At 38.3% G+C, this 13,370-nt stretch overlaps 1 long non-coding RNA gene and 1 other non-coding gene across 2 annotated transcripts; both read right to left on the bottom strand.

Annotated features, from left to right (window-relative positions):
• Positions 1-1,195: 1,195 nt before the first annotated feature.
• Positions 1,196-6,299, bottom strand: LOC134503564 (uncharacterized). Its single transcript, XR_010068557.1, has 6 exons — positions 6,265-6,299; positions 4,922-4,977; positions 2,592-2,619; positions 2,314-2,384; positions 1,933-1,990; positions 1,196-1,439 (listed from the first exon to the last, which is right to left on the bottom strand). It is a non-coding gene; the product is annotated as an uncharacterized LOC134503564 (long non-coding RNA).
• On the bottom strand, positions 2,473-2,544 carry LOC134488679 (small nucleolar RNA SNORD50). Its single transcript, XR_010066998.1, has one exon. It is a non-coding gene; the product is annotated as a small nucleolar RNA SNORD50 (small nucleolar RNA).
• Positions 6,300-13,370: the final 7,071 nt, after the last annotated feature.

Raw genomic sequence — 13,370 nt, 5'->3', positions numbered from 1 at the left:
AAATTGTTTTACCGGATCTGTGAAAATTACATAAACATGGACATAGTTCTAAATGTGTTTTATATGTTCAATAAATGTTTTGGAAATTGAAAAAGCTTAGACTGGATTTTTCAATGCTCCTCAGAACTAATTGAACTAGCAAACCAGTAAAGTATCAAGTGGACTTGAAGGCTTACTAAGAACTGTCTGCTGTAAACTATTGGTTCACAGTATTGTCTGCATTAACTGAGAGTAAACCTGAGATGTGTAAAGTGCCAGTTCTGCTGTGCTACACGCTTTCCCTTAAAGGAAATTATGGCACCTACGAAGTATTTCATAGGATCAAATTGCACGCCTCCACTCCTTTTAAATGAAACGCTGTCTGGCTCTTTACAGGACAATCATCTGCAGATTCTAAAAATACTGCTTCTCATGATTCAGTCTTTGTAGGTACAGTACTCTTTATCTAGGTAATAAAGCTTATCCAATAAAGCCTTATACAGTAGATCTGAATCTAACCTTCTACACTCTGGGGTGCTTGCTATGTCCAGTAAAGGAGACAAGCACAACCAAACCTGCTCAGAGGTTTGGTTCTTGAGTTTTTAGTTGTAATTGGTTGTGTCGCTTATACGCTGTTTAATTTGTAACTCATTCTACCATATATATTTGGAACTTTACGTAAGCTTGAATGAAAAACCTGCTGCACAATACTGATTTCTTTTTAACACACCAGCCCAGAACAGCCACATCACACATTAGAATATAATTGTGTTCAAAATAATTGAATGTTGCTCAGGTGTGGCTTTACAGCAACACCAATTTTTAAAATGGGTCTCAATTACATATTTATCATTGTTTGGACAACTGTAGTTAAAATATGCAGATTACTGACTGGAGTTTGAAACCTCTTGGTGACCCTTTAAGTGTTCTTCTCCCCTCAGATATATAAACTTGCCCAGGTTTCTGTAGAACTTCCAAATGCCATTATTCTCCACAACTAGAGACACAAATCCCCTTTGAAGGCATAAACATGTCCTAGCAAGAGGGAGGATTTAAATTCCTTTCATAAGTCATGCTGTTAATAGAATTTCATACACACAGGCATTACAGTAATTATCCTACCCTTTGCCCTCAAATATTGCTGAAAGTAACTATTCCGCAATCTAAAATGTTTCCATTTATCCTACCCAATAAAGTTTCATCAGCAGAAGTCCAATCTGGTACAATGAATCTTTTATTTTGGTAATTTATTGCATAGGATCACAATTACATTCTCTTTAAGAAAACACATTTTCTGGCATTATATTTAGTGCTTAAGGTAAGAAACAGTTGTACATTTTTAACAAACTGCTAATTTCCAAATTGATTTTCTTCAAATCCTTGAGGATCACATTAGAGCTCATGCATGATGTAACTTCAGCCAAGACAACTTCAGATTATGTTCCCCTTTGACTTCAACACTGTTAATAAAAATAAATGGACAAATGCAAAAGACAGAACATACCAAATTATACCTTACCACAATGCCCATGCTCAAAAATCCTAATGAGCATCATTTGAGTAAACACAAACCACACTACTCAGTATTATTATTTATCTCACTGCACTGTGTCAGCTAAAACATTTAAGAACAACAACACATCTAAGAAAATGCCTATGTCCTCTGGTCTAATATTTGTATATATGGGCATTCACAAGATAGTGAAATATTTGGAGTAAATTCCCAGCAAGAGTAAAGCAAGTAGAGTTATTAAATCAACAGACAAGCAGTTGCTGGTAATACTGCTCTCTCAAGCGGTGTTACTGCTTGTTTTAGTCTGGATAGTTTAGTGTTTATAAACTATTTTAAATGCTGGGCCTTTAGCCATTACAAATAATTCATTCATTCATTGGAGCCCTCTTATCAGTCCTGAATTCAGCTGGTAGTTTAATTCATGTTGCACATCATCTTACCTTTGCTTTTTTCAGCAGACATAATGGCAGTCTTTAGTCCAAGAGCGCTCCTGTATCACTGTTTAAAAAGCAAAGATGGAATACCTTAACATCTTATACTGAGCAAAGCAAAATCCAACAAATAAAGATATATATAAAATCTGATGGTCTTTTTAACAAATGCTAGTTAGCACCTCTTTCTTTTAGTTCACAAATGGGGTCTCTAGAACAGACCTGCCCAACAAAAGAGCCCTCCAATATGATGGAATGCAGCTCCCATCAGAGCTGAGAGTTTAAAAAATGACTCTTAAATCTGCACAGGACTGCAACTGTTATTTCACTTTCACCTAAATTAAACCTAGTGGTAAATCTGAACGTAGTGATCCAAGATATTCCACTTACTTGATGCACATTAGGAATCAGAAACTGAAGACCCAAGGCCAAATGCATCCCAGCTGCTCCCTGAATTTCATCTAGAAGTCAAAATAGCATCCGTGTAAGAGAATATTCTAGCAGCAATGTGTCCGCATGCCAAATACCACTTGTATCAATGGCAGTGTAACCTCAGAAGCCGGATCCAAATTGGCATTTTTTCATCAAGAAATCAGGTTCGGGATAGGCTCATCACTGGTTGGGCCATTCCAAACTATTTTTTCAATAAAAACGTTTTACACACATACCTTCATCTTAAAAGTAGTGATATCAGGTCTGAAAAGAAAAAATGCAAGTTAAATTCTTATTCCATATTATGTATTTCTAATAAAGGACAATTTACTCCATTAATCATAGTTATAGTTTTAGTACAGATGCAGCACCATAAATAAATGCCAAGAAAAACACATTAATTGAATCATGGCTTGCAAAGTCAGCCTTGCATTCTTTACATTCTTAAGAGCTGTCCATCCACCAGCAAAATTTTCTGTCTGCAATCTTTTGAATCAGCTCCAGAAGGCTGAGAAATCCTCAGAACAGATTTGAGAAAATCCATTGCACAGGAGAAATGTGTGACTATCAATGTAGGCCTAAATGATTCCAACAAGAAAGCCATTTCAACAACAGGAATGTTTCCTTACAAAGTGAACAGCCATATAGATTTGAATCGTTCTATTTCTATTGCAATAGCCTCTCCAACTAGCAGTGTTACAATTGGAAAGGAGGCCTCTATACATATGGATTCTTAATAAAGAAAGCCAGTTTTGGTGCAATGGTTAAGGTGCTGGCCTAGAAACCAGGGACCATGAGTCCTAGGCCTCCCTTAGGCATGAAAGCCAGCTGGGTGACTTTGGGCCAGTCACACCCTTTCAGCCCAACCCACCTGACAGGGTGGTTGTCGTGGAGAAAATGGAAGGCACTATGTTTGGCACCCCAAGTTGACCAAATAAAAAAGTGGGCAAAAATATAATTTCTACCCAACGGATTTACAAAATTTCATATATAAATAGCGAGAACAAGCTTTTAACGGTGATTTCAGTTGAAGGTAAAACATCTCTGTAAATAAGACATAGCATGTGGTCAAGGATTAATTTTCATCAGGCCACAGTACCTTCAAATGGAGAATTTACACTAGGTAACTACAGGATCTGTCCCCCACTGAAAATAATTCTCACCAAAACCATTCTTATATCCACATATATAGATCTGTGTGTGTGTATGTATATAATTTTATTAAAGATTTTTAAAAAGAAAAACTAATAGAAACTAATATAAAGTAAGAACAAGAAATCAGAGAATGCTAAAAGTACAAGAAAGAAAAAAAAGCAAAAGAAAAAATAGAAAAGAAAAAAAACACAAAGTAGCAGCTTCCAATCTTTACAGCAGTTAGAAGTACAACTATAAATTTACCTCTTACTCTGTGGTTACAACATAACTCTTTTCTTTCTATAATCTATCCTGTCTAATCATCAAAACCATAAATCCTAAGTCCATTTTTCTCCATTTTACACAAAAAGTCCATTAAGGGGTTTCCAGTCAGCAATAAATGTAGATACTGTCTTTTCTGTGATTAAAGAAGTCAATTTAGCCATCTCAGCAAGTTCCATCATCATTACCAACTATTCCTCCATTGTGGGTAGTGCCAAATCTTTCCATCTTTGTGCATACAATAACCTCGCTGCGGTTATCATATACAAAAACAATGTTCCATGACGTTTTTCCAGTTGTTTATCCATCAATCCCAAAAGAAAACCTGTCTCAATTGTATATTAATCTTTAAAATCCTCTGAATGTGTGTATTCAAATCCAAAGATTTCTAGTTTAACACATCCACCAAACATAAAATGTTCCTTCTTGGTCACATTTACAACATAAATTTGAAATGCCTTTATACATTCTACAGACTGAATATTTCATTTAAGTCCTTTATGGTTTGTGTACACTGTTTTAAGAGACAGTTCTTCCCATATATTTCAATTCAAGAGAAGATAATTTTTGAAGGCCTTGGACTAAGCAAATCTACATGCTGAAACACAGCTGGCCAGTCATGGAATGTTATGCTCCTTGGCACTTTGCTACCATTTCCCTACGAGAGAAAACCCTCTAATTCCCTTAGTTATTTTAAATCTCCACAACTATATGCATTTGTTTTATTTCTATAGTTATTTGTTACGTTTGTCTCAGCATTCGTTTTATATACATTGCTCAACTACAGGCAACTAAGTTTTTAGAAATAGACATCGTCAGAAAAGAAGCAGAAAAAAGTGACAATACTATCCTTAAATCAGAATACTGATTCTCTTTCAAGAATTAAACTCGATTTCTCACAGAAGTGTCCAGGAAAGGATATTCCCGACAGTTTTATTATTCTAAGGTATTGATACAATTAAAAAGTTTTGTACTACAGCAAGTCTTAGCTGTTACTCATAAAATATCCACTCCATTTTACATAAATATAGCAATACTATAAAGTGTTGGTTCTAATCCCATGTAAATGTTCCTTCTTCATAAAATACAAAGTTGCCTACAATCAAATACAGTGCAAATCTTAGTACTAAAATTCAGTACTGAAACATACCACAGAGTTTAATGTGTGTAACAGCAGCACCATCACAGATTTCAGGCTCATATTTCCTGGAACATAAAAACATGGCTTTTAAAATTAAAGGACAAATATCCAAGTACAATCATCTAGCTAGCTTGTAAGTGAATCCTTCAGCCTGGAGGGCATGTGAGTGGCTTCCTCTTCATGTTATTCACTTCCAAGAAACCATTCACAGAATTTATACCTCTTAACGTTTTAATACTCCATGAGGTGAACTTGGCAACAAAAATTGACAGGTCTTGCAAAAGTACATCCTTTTGCAGCCAGAAAACTATAGATTGCAAAAAGCATCATTTAACACTGCATATATTAAAACGTTCTGAACCATAGAGCACAAAATCACTAGTTCAAATGACACCCCTCCATTACTCACCATGGCCTTAAATAAGCCATGCTTTCAGACCTTCCTCTAACCCTGGGTCACAGGCAAAAATATACAAGGTAGTTATTTTAAAATATTATAAACTGATGTAACTATTAATGAAGTACACCCATAATACCTAACCAGATTCTTTTCACTCTATTCACTAATTTGAATTGCAGCCGAGCACTGAAACAAAGCTCTTCCAGTTTAAATCATGTATTTAATCATTAAGTCACGTCCACCAAACCAGTGATATGCCACACGCCATTGGGTAACGTGTTCAAGATTTTAATTCCAAAGTCACATACAGTGTATCTCTCCCTGAAGAACCCCTGCAAAACGTCAGATCTTCACGACTTGCATTAGTCAAGGGCTTCACAGGCGTTCCGGCTCCTGGCAGCCTCGAATAAGGAAGTTTAAACCCGGTGGCTCCTCTCTTAACACTCAGCCACGAGCGATGAAAAGCGCTGAATCGTGCGTGAGCTATGGAACCACTCTCCTTTTCCCGCCAATTAATGCACTCCCATCCGCTCTTGCGGCTTTTGACGCAGCAGGGAAAGCCTTGCCCGGGGGCCGTTTTCAGGTAGAGGTTATACTTAAAGGAAGAGGAAACCATTCTCCCGCGACTATGCATGTAGCCCTTCCATTTTTTTTAAGACCCACTGCACCTTTTTCAAGGCTCGACCCCCGCCCCCAGTCTCAGCGCCACTCAAAAACGGAGGTAGAATGAGCTAGGCCCAGCGCTACCCACGAGCGGTCCCTAAAAAGGAAAGCCGTCATCGTGCAAGTTGCTTTCTTTACAGCTGTCGCAGGTCACCCCAGAAGGGGGTACGCCAAAGCTAAGGCGTTCACGGGAAGGGAAGAAGGGGAGACAGAGAGATAAGGGAGGAGGGCGAAGCGCGCACAAAATGGCGGCGGCCCGCTTCTCGCCTCCCGCCCGCAGCAAACTTACCACGCTCCGAACGTCCACGCAAAAGGGCGCGCGCTCGCCCTCGCAAGGCCTTATATAAGTCTCGGGGCACGAATGCGAGGCTGGCCACACCCCTCCACTCTCATTGGATAAAGGGGGAGGGAGGCTGTTCTGTAGCGGTTAATTTTTGTCCGTCGGAAACGTAGAGAGTCCTGTTCTCTCATTGTTATTATTTGGTGTTTTTTGCCTTTTCTTATTCTCTGTAGGATTTTCTTCCGCTATTTCTCCACATTATTAGCCCCTAAATAAGACCGGGAAAGGAACTAAGTTGAGATTTTCCCGCTGCAGCTGTTAGAAAAAGTTGGCTTTGCTGCGCGGAAACCTGTACTATTAAAAGGGGTTAATTTTAAAGTAGTGTTTCTTAAAGTGAAATCAAAATTATTTGTTAGCCCATATTAAAAAAATACAATATTAAAATCCCGTAAAACGTGAGAAGCGGTAGCGGCAGTGTCTGCATCAATTTCAATTTTTAATACGGTAAATAATGATAAATACGACCCATACAAACAAAAGCTCTTTTGGGGTCCTCCATAATTTTTAAAAATGGGAAGGGGTCCTGAGAGAAAAAAGTTTAAGAAACACGATTCTAAAGATACTAAAAGGTTCTTCCTTGATTCTGAATTGGACTAGTCAAATTTTTTATTACATTAACCTATCATTTCCATCAGTCTTCTTCCCTTGTCCTCCCTCCCCCCTTTTAAAAATGGTTTCTCTCCTTTATCAAGGGTTGGTTTACTGTAGTCATCGCATTTTAAAATGAAATTAGGTTGTTTCCTGTAATACATTCTCCACTTCTCCATCTCTTGCTCCTCTCTGTTGCTTTTAATGGCAGACTTGACCCGTGAGAATTACCAGTGGTCCACTCTGAAGCAGAATCATCTTGACTAACCCCATTGCTTTACCGTAATTCTTTTTCTTCTTTATACCTTGCCTCCAATAGGAGGCAGAGTAGGCCTAATTGCCTTTGTATTTTCAGAGACTGTACGTCAAATATCCTGGTTATCCTGGTTGTTACAGAATGCTAGGTATAACTTCATAGCAACCGAACCTAACGTGCCAGTCTGCAAATTGTCTTTGGACAAAATCTCATAGCCAAAATATCTGTAGTTTTTCAACTTCTTTTCCATCCCTTGTTTTTTTGTAACTGCTTGCCTAATAAAAAAAATTGTTTAGGTGAACGTTTGTATGCACTCTTCTATGCCATTTTAGATAGCCCCTATTATGGATGTGTGCTGATAACATCCAGCTCAACTGCTCCCTACTGTCTAATTCGAAGGAAACAATCTTTCCCCTTGAATGTTATTTATCCTGATAATGGGCTGGATGAGGGAGGACAAAGTAAAATTAAATACAGACAAATGGAGGTGCTGGTGATAAGGAAAAGCTGCACACTGGGGCTGAGGTAAAGGTTGCCTGGATTGCTTGTGCTTCTCTAGAAAGAGCAGGATCACAGTTTGGGACTGCTCCATGACCCTGAACTGTCAGTGGATGCAATGAGAAACCTGTCTGCACAAATACATTTAATGCACTAACTGTGACCATTCAGGAACCAGTCCGACTTAACAGTTATCCATGGCTACAACTTGTCTAGATTACTGCAGTGCATGTGGGACTACCCTTGAAAAGTGTACAGAAATTACAATTAGTGCAAAATGCAGCGGCAAAGCTACTGGTGTAGGGATAATATGTCTGTACTAAAAAAGCTTCACTACCAACAAATTGCCTGCAGGGAATAATTTAATTTTATTCCCTTCTATTCTGTATTCAGATCAAACCTAAAATATTGCATCCAATTCTGAGCACCATATTTTAAGAAGGATATTAGAGCATGTCCAGTGAAGAACAGCCAAGATTAGGGGTCTGGAAGGAAAAGAACAGTTGGTGGTGTTGTGTATGTTTAACCTGAAGAAGATTAGTCGGGGATGCTATAGTAATTGATCTCTCCACAGGGCAGGGAATTTGACAGATGACTCCCAAGTTCCATTCTAACCCATATATTCTTTGATTTGCACACCTATAGTCTGTTGTTGGATAACGTTGGAATAAATGGAAAAATTAACATAACATCATCTCATTCATGGGCTAGAGATCAAATGAGGGCAACAACATGAGGTTGGGGGAACAAATGGCTGTTGTCAAGGAATCATTTGCCATGGTTAAGTGCAAATGGAGACATGACTTAACTATAATTTCAAGCCAACCTTTAGCCTGTAAAATAGGTCTAGTCAGCAAAAAAACACATGCACAAACATCCACATTTTACATAATATATTTTAAAATAGATTAATATGTTTTAAAGTATTTTAAAAAACACAAATTGTGTGATTTTAAGCTTATTTGCCCTTTTATGTTACCCAGAAGTCTTCTGTGTATTGCTAGTTACAGTATATCTACACACCATGTTTAGGTTCAAGTGATTAGGAAAATAAGCACAGATATTCTTTATTATCAAATTTATTTATTTAATATTTATCGCACCTTTATTATTTTTAAAAATAACTCAAGGCAGTGAACATACCTAATACTCCTTCCTCCTCCTATTTTCCCCACAACAACAACCCTGTGAGGTGAGTTGGGCTGAGAAAGAGGGACTGGCCCAAGGTCACCCAGCCGGCTTTCATGCCTAAGGTGGGACTAGAACTCACAGACTCCTCGTTTCTAGCCCAGCACCTTATCCACCAGACCATGATATCTATTTCTGCTTGTTCCTTCACATACTGGACAAATAAACCAAACTCTAAAGCCTCTGGCTGTTCTTAAACCCTCCAGCTATAAAAGGAATGATACAGTAGTTGGATCTTGTCAAAGCCTCTTTGTACAAAGCATTTTGTATAAACAAACTTGAGACAGCTGGGCACAATTCTACATTGTCAAGGGTCAGTGTGATAGAGCAGCAGTTATTACACAGTGTATTGAAACCATGATTTTAGCACTTTTACTGCCAATTCCATTAACTAGAAAATTATGCATTGGGAGATCCTGGAACTGCTTCTTGTCAGAAGAAATTCTGAGTGTGCATAGCAGCCAAGGACAATTTATGAAGTATGAAAATCAGTTAATGCACATTTAGGTAAGGTAGATGCAGAGGAGAGAGAGAGATCTCCTAATCTTCCACCAAATTTCTTAAAATAATATTTTAGCATTACCGCAACTCTGAGATAGGTTTCAAAATGTGAATCTAAGTAGCCCCAAATTATTCCTTAGTCTGGTTAACACTTCCATTTTATATGAGGCCAGGCAGGTAGAACTGGGCACTGAGATTTTGTTTCTAGCAAAAGGACATTGATTTATTGAAATTTAGTAATAGCAATTTTACTGCACATTTCAAGGACAATGAAGCAATGCAGCAAAGAACAACACAAGAGGAAGCTATGCATGGGAAGATGAATGTAAAAAATGTAAAGCAAATGAAATCCAGCAAATGATTCTGGCCCCAAGTGACCATTCTTCTTGCATAAAAAGCCCCTGTGAAATGTGAAGGCAAAATGACAGTATGTTGGCATTTTTCCAGCCTTTAATATATTGGATACATGCTCCTCTAACTATCATTGTGTTCTGTCACACATACCTGGAGTGGGACAGATAAGTTCTAAACCCCACATATGAACAGATTCCATGAACAGGATGCTGAACCTCAAGTGGGGTGAGGAGAATAATAGCTGACTTGAACCTGGAAGCTGGAAGAGAGGCTTCCGCCATTCAGAAAATGGACCATCCACAAGATCTGCAGAACAGCAGCAATTCAGAGGAAAATTCCAACTTTACTGTAGTTTTAAATAAACTGGAGGAGAGCCAAAAATAAATTAATTTATCATAGATTTAAAGTTACCTTCCATCTTAAGAAGTTAATTGCTTCTTCTCCCTCCCAGTAGCAAGCATAATGTAGCCTTCCACAACCAATTATCCTCTGGATATATGCATTACAATTTCCCAAGTTCCATGTCCACATGTCTCACCGGCTGAGAATTCTGGAATTTTTAGTGGAACTCAACAGCTGGGGGCAGGCTGGGAAAGCCCCTCTAGCACAGCATAAGATGACATAATTCAGCACAAACATCTGATTGCAAATTCCACTCCCAGTCTGGCAGAAACTGTATCATGTTCCGTTTAAAACATATTCTGACAGTTTATTTTAATGTCTGAAGAACTGTTTGAAAGTGATATTAATATATCTTAGTGGCTGCTGTGAATGGTCATTGGAATTAAATCATATAATAATGTATAGAATTTGAATGGACTTCTTCCAAGTGAGCATGTTGAGAATTGGAGTATCAATATCTTGTAATTTTTAAGTATTAGGTGTGGCTTTAGTTTGACATTAGTATACATTTTCATTTATGACCAGTAGGGGGCAATTAAGCATAAGATATTTATTCTATTTCTCTCCAATACAATAGATGCTGGGAATTAATTCACTCTATTTCTGTTTGAGAAAGAGGCTTTAATCAGTAGTTTTTACTGAATACAAATTAATCTGTACTACTGTATCAGACTTATGGGACCCTCTAGCTAAAAGGTAGCTATATCTGTCAGAATTTGATACAAGATTAAAGAATTTTAAAAACCAATTGATCCCTCACTCCCTCACTGTCATCCACAAAAATACATAAATATGAGTTGCAAATTTACTGTGATCAGAAATAATGGGGAGGGAGTAAGTTACGCTTTCACAGATTCTAAAAGTAATCTCATCTGTGACAACAGGTCTTCATCTTTCTGTATGCTTCTTTGGTTGCAATGCAATGTATTTGTCATCTGTCCATTTTTGTAGAACCCTGTATGGAGAACTCTGTGATGGAGTACAAAAGAACAAAGTCAGCAGGAAGAAAGTAAAAAAATAGCGAACCGATGGTACTAATCAGAAAAAAAATTGACTTGCAATTTGCTCCATTAAATGTCTCCATCCTTCTTCCAACTATCAGCCAACATTGAATGGCCACTAAATAGGCTGCCTTCATTGGGGCATTTCAGTCCACCACCATATCACCATCTCCTGGAAAGCCTGATGTTTTCCCAAATTAGATGAAACCTCTTTTTTATGTTATTTTAGCTACATGACAATCTATACTTGAATACATGAGAGCTAACAAAAATTCCTGAAATGGCAACGTAGGACCATGTATTTCCGTTTCTTTCAATAACGTTAGTTTTGGATGACTGGTTCAGTGCTGCAGCAATGGAGAGGACAAGTATGAAAACAAACATCCTCAATATCTGTTACTGGAGGAAAGGAGAAATGTATCAAGAGATGTCCAGCCCCACAACATTAATGTAACCATGTTCCACATGGCAATCATGCTAGTGGGCATACAAGCTTTAACAGGCCACATCTGAACCCATAAGACTGGATGCCTCTCAATAGTGAAATGATACATTTGGAAATGCAAACAACAACCTGCAGATGAAATTAATCAAAAATGTTCTTGTTTAGACAAAGCACTCAAATGGTCCATTCTAGAGCCAGATTGAGACATGGTGAGGCCCTATGCTATGGGAAGCTGTAGAGGCTCTTTTGGGCAAGTCCTAACAGAGAACAAGGCTGTTTAATCACTGGATTTGGCAAGAATGCCACCAAAATGCATAATATGCCTATGATGGGATGAAGAAGGCTCATCTTTGATCCAAAGATACAAATTCATGCAGAAAAAAACCTATCTTAATCAATTAATAAGGGTCATGTGTATCATATAGGAGAATTTCATTTATGGAGAATTTCATATATGAACATAATAAAACTGTAACCAATGAAAAAAAGTCTGAAATGAGAGGCCCCTGCAGACTGTGAGGCCTTGAACTATAGCTTGTTTAGCTTATGCCTAAATCTAGCCTGGACCATTCGATAAGAAAAGAATCTAGAAATGCTGAAGCCATTTAGGTTTCTCTCTCTCTCTCTCTCTCTCTCTGTGTATGTGTCTGTCAGTTTATCTGTCTCCCAGTAGGCTGGATCCAGCCTTGGTCACACTTAGAGCAGTTGTCCTGTTCAGACTAGGAGGCGGCCAGACAGAATTACAAAAAGAATTCTTTATTTTCAACTATTTACATCAGAAGAAAGTCCTTAGTAAGTTAAATAATCAAGTCCACCCAGGCAGTGAAAGGCAACAAGATAAGTCTGCAGGATCGAAGGCAGAACCAGTTCTTGGCAATACAGCAGGACAAGAGGTGAGGGTACGTTTGGGAGAAGTGGCAAGTCTAGGCACAGCTGGAGCAAAGAGACAAGACTCAGAGCTAGAGGCAAGACTAGGCGTGGTTGGAACGACAAGACAAAGCTCAGAACTGGCTGCACTCAAAACAGGTGCACTTGCTCCTGCATTTATTAAGCCTAAAGACAGGACCATTGCATCCATCATTGTTTTGATTCTTCCCCTTTTCTCTTGGCTTTTACTGAGGGGTTAGGCTATTTTGAGTTAGGGAGGTATTAATGGACTCTCATTTCTTTTAGTGTGATCTGCATGCCCACACAGAGGAAGAAGAGAATAAAAAAATGGATGTCAGTTAAATTTCCCAATTCAGAAGCAAGAGTGTTGACTTTTGCTGAAATTTGTAAGATATAAACTACAGTTTTCATTCCTTCCTAACAGAGATGAAATAAAAGGGATGCACAAGGCCAGTTCCTGCGTAAGCAGAACTCTGAATGATCTCCTGGCTCTACCAAAAATATTTTTTGATTGCTGGTGGTTAGCTTATACCCTTCTGTACTTGCTTGAATGGAATGAGTAGAACTGGCCAAGAATGGCTGGAGAAAGGCTGAACTGAATGGAGAGAAGCCTAGTTTGTATCAAGTAGAATTGAAGGAGGTTGGATTTGGATATCCCTCACTTCATAGTTTGCCTCATGGCTCCAATAATGAAGTGGAGCCAGAGTAGAAAACCAGGTGACATCAGCTGTGACTAACTGAAGTATAAGTAAAAGAATTAGATTTTTCATACTGCTGTAAGAGTTGAGTCTGTTGAGTCTGAATCAGACTCGGAAAACAAAACCTATGCTGAGTCAGGAAGGGAAAACAAAACTTATTGGGGAGGTTTTGGGGAAACAGAAAGCAGGAGTGACTCAGCAGAGCGGGAAGATTTGGAGAGGCTGATTGGGCAGAA

This window comes from Candoia aspera, chromosome 1, assembly GCF_035149785.1.
Source record: "Candoia aspera isolate rCanAsp1 chromosome 1, rCanAsp1.hap2, whole genome shotgun sequence".
Classification (NCBI taxonomy): Eukaryota; Metazoa; Chordata; class Lepidosauria; order Squamata; family Boidae; genus Candoia; species Candoia aspera.
Note: the sequence above shows the minus strand (reverse complement) of the source record. Positions and strands in the feature narration are given on the sequence as shown.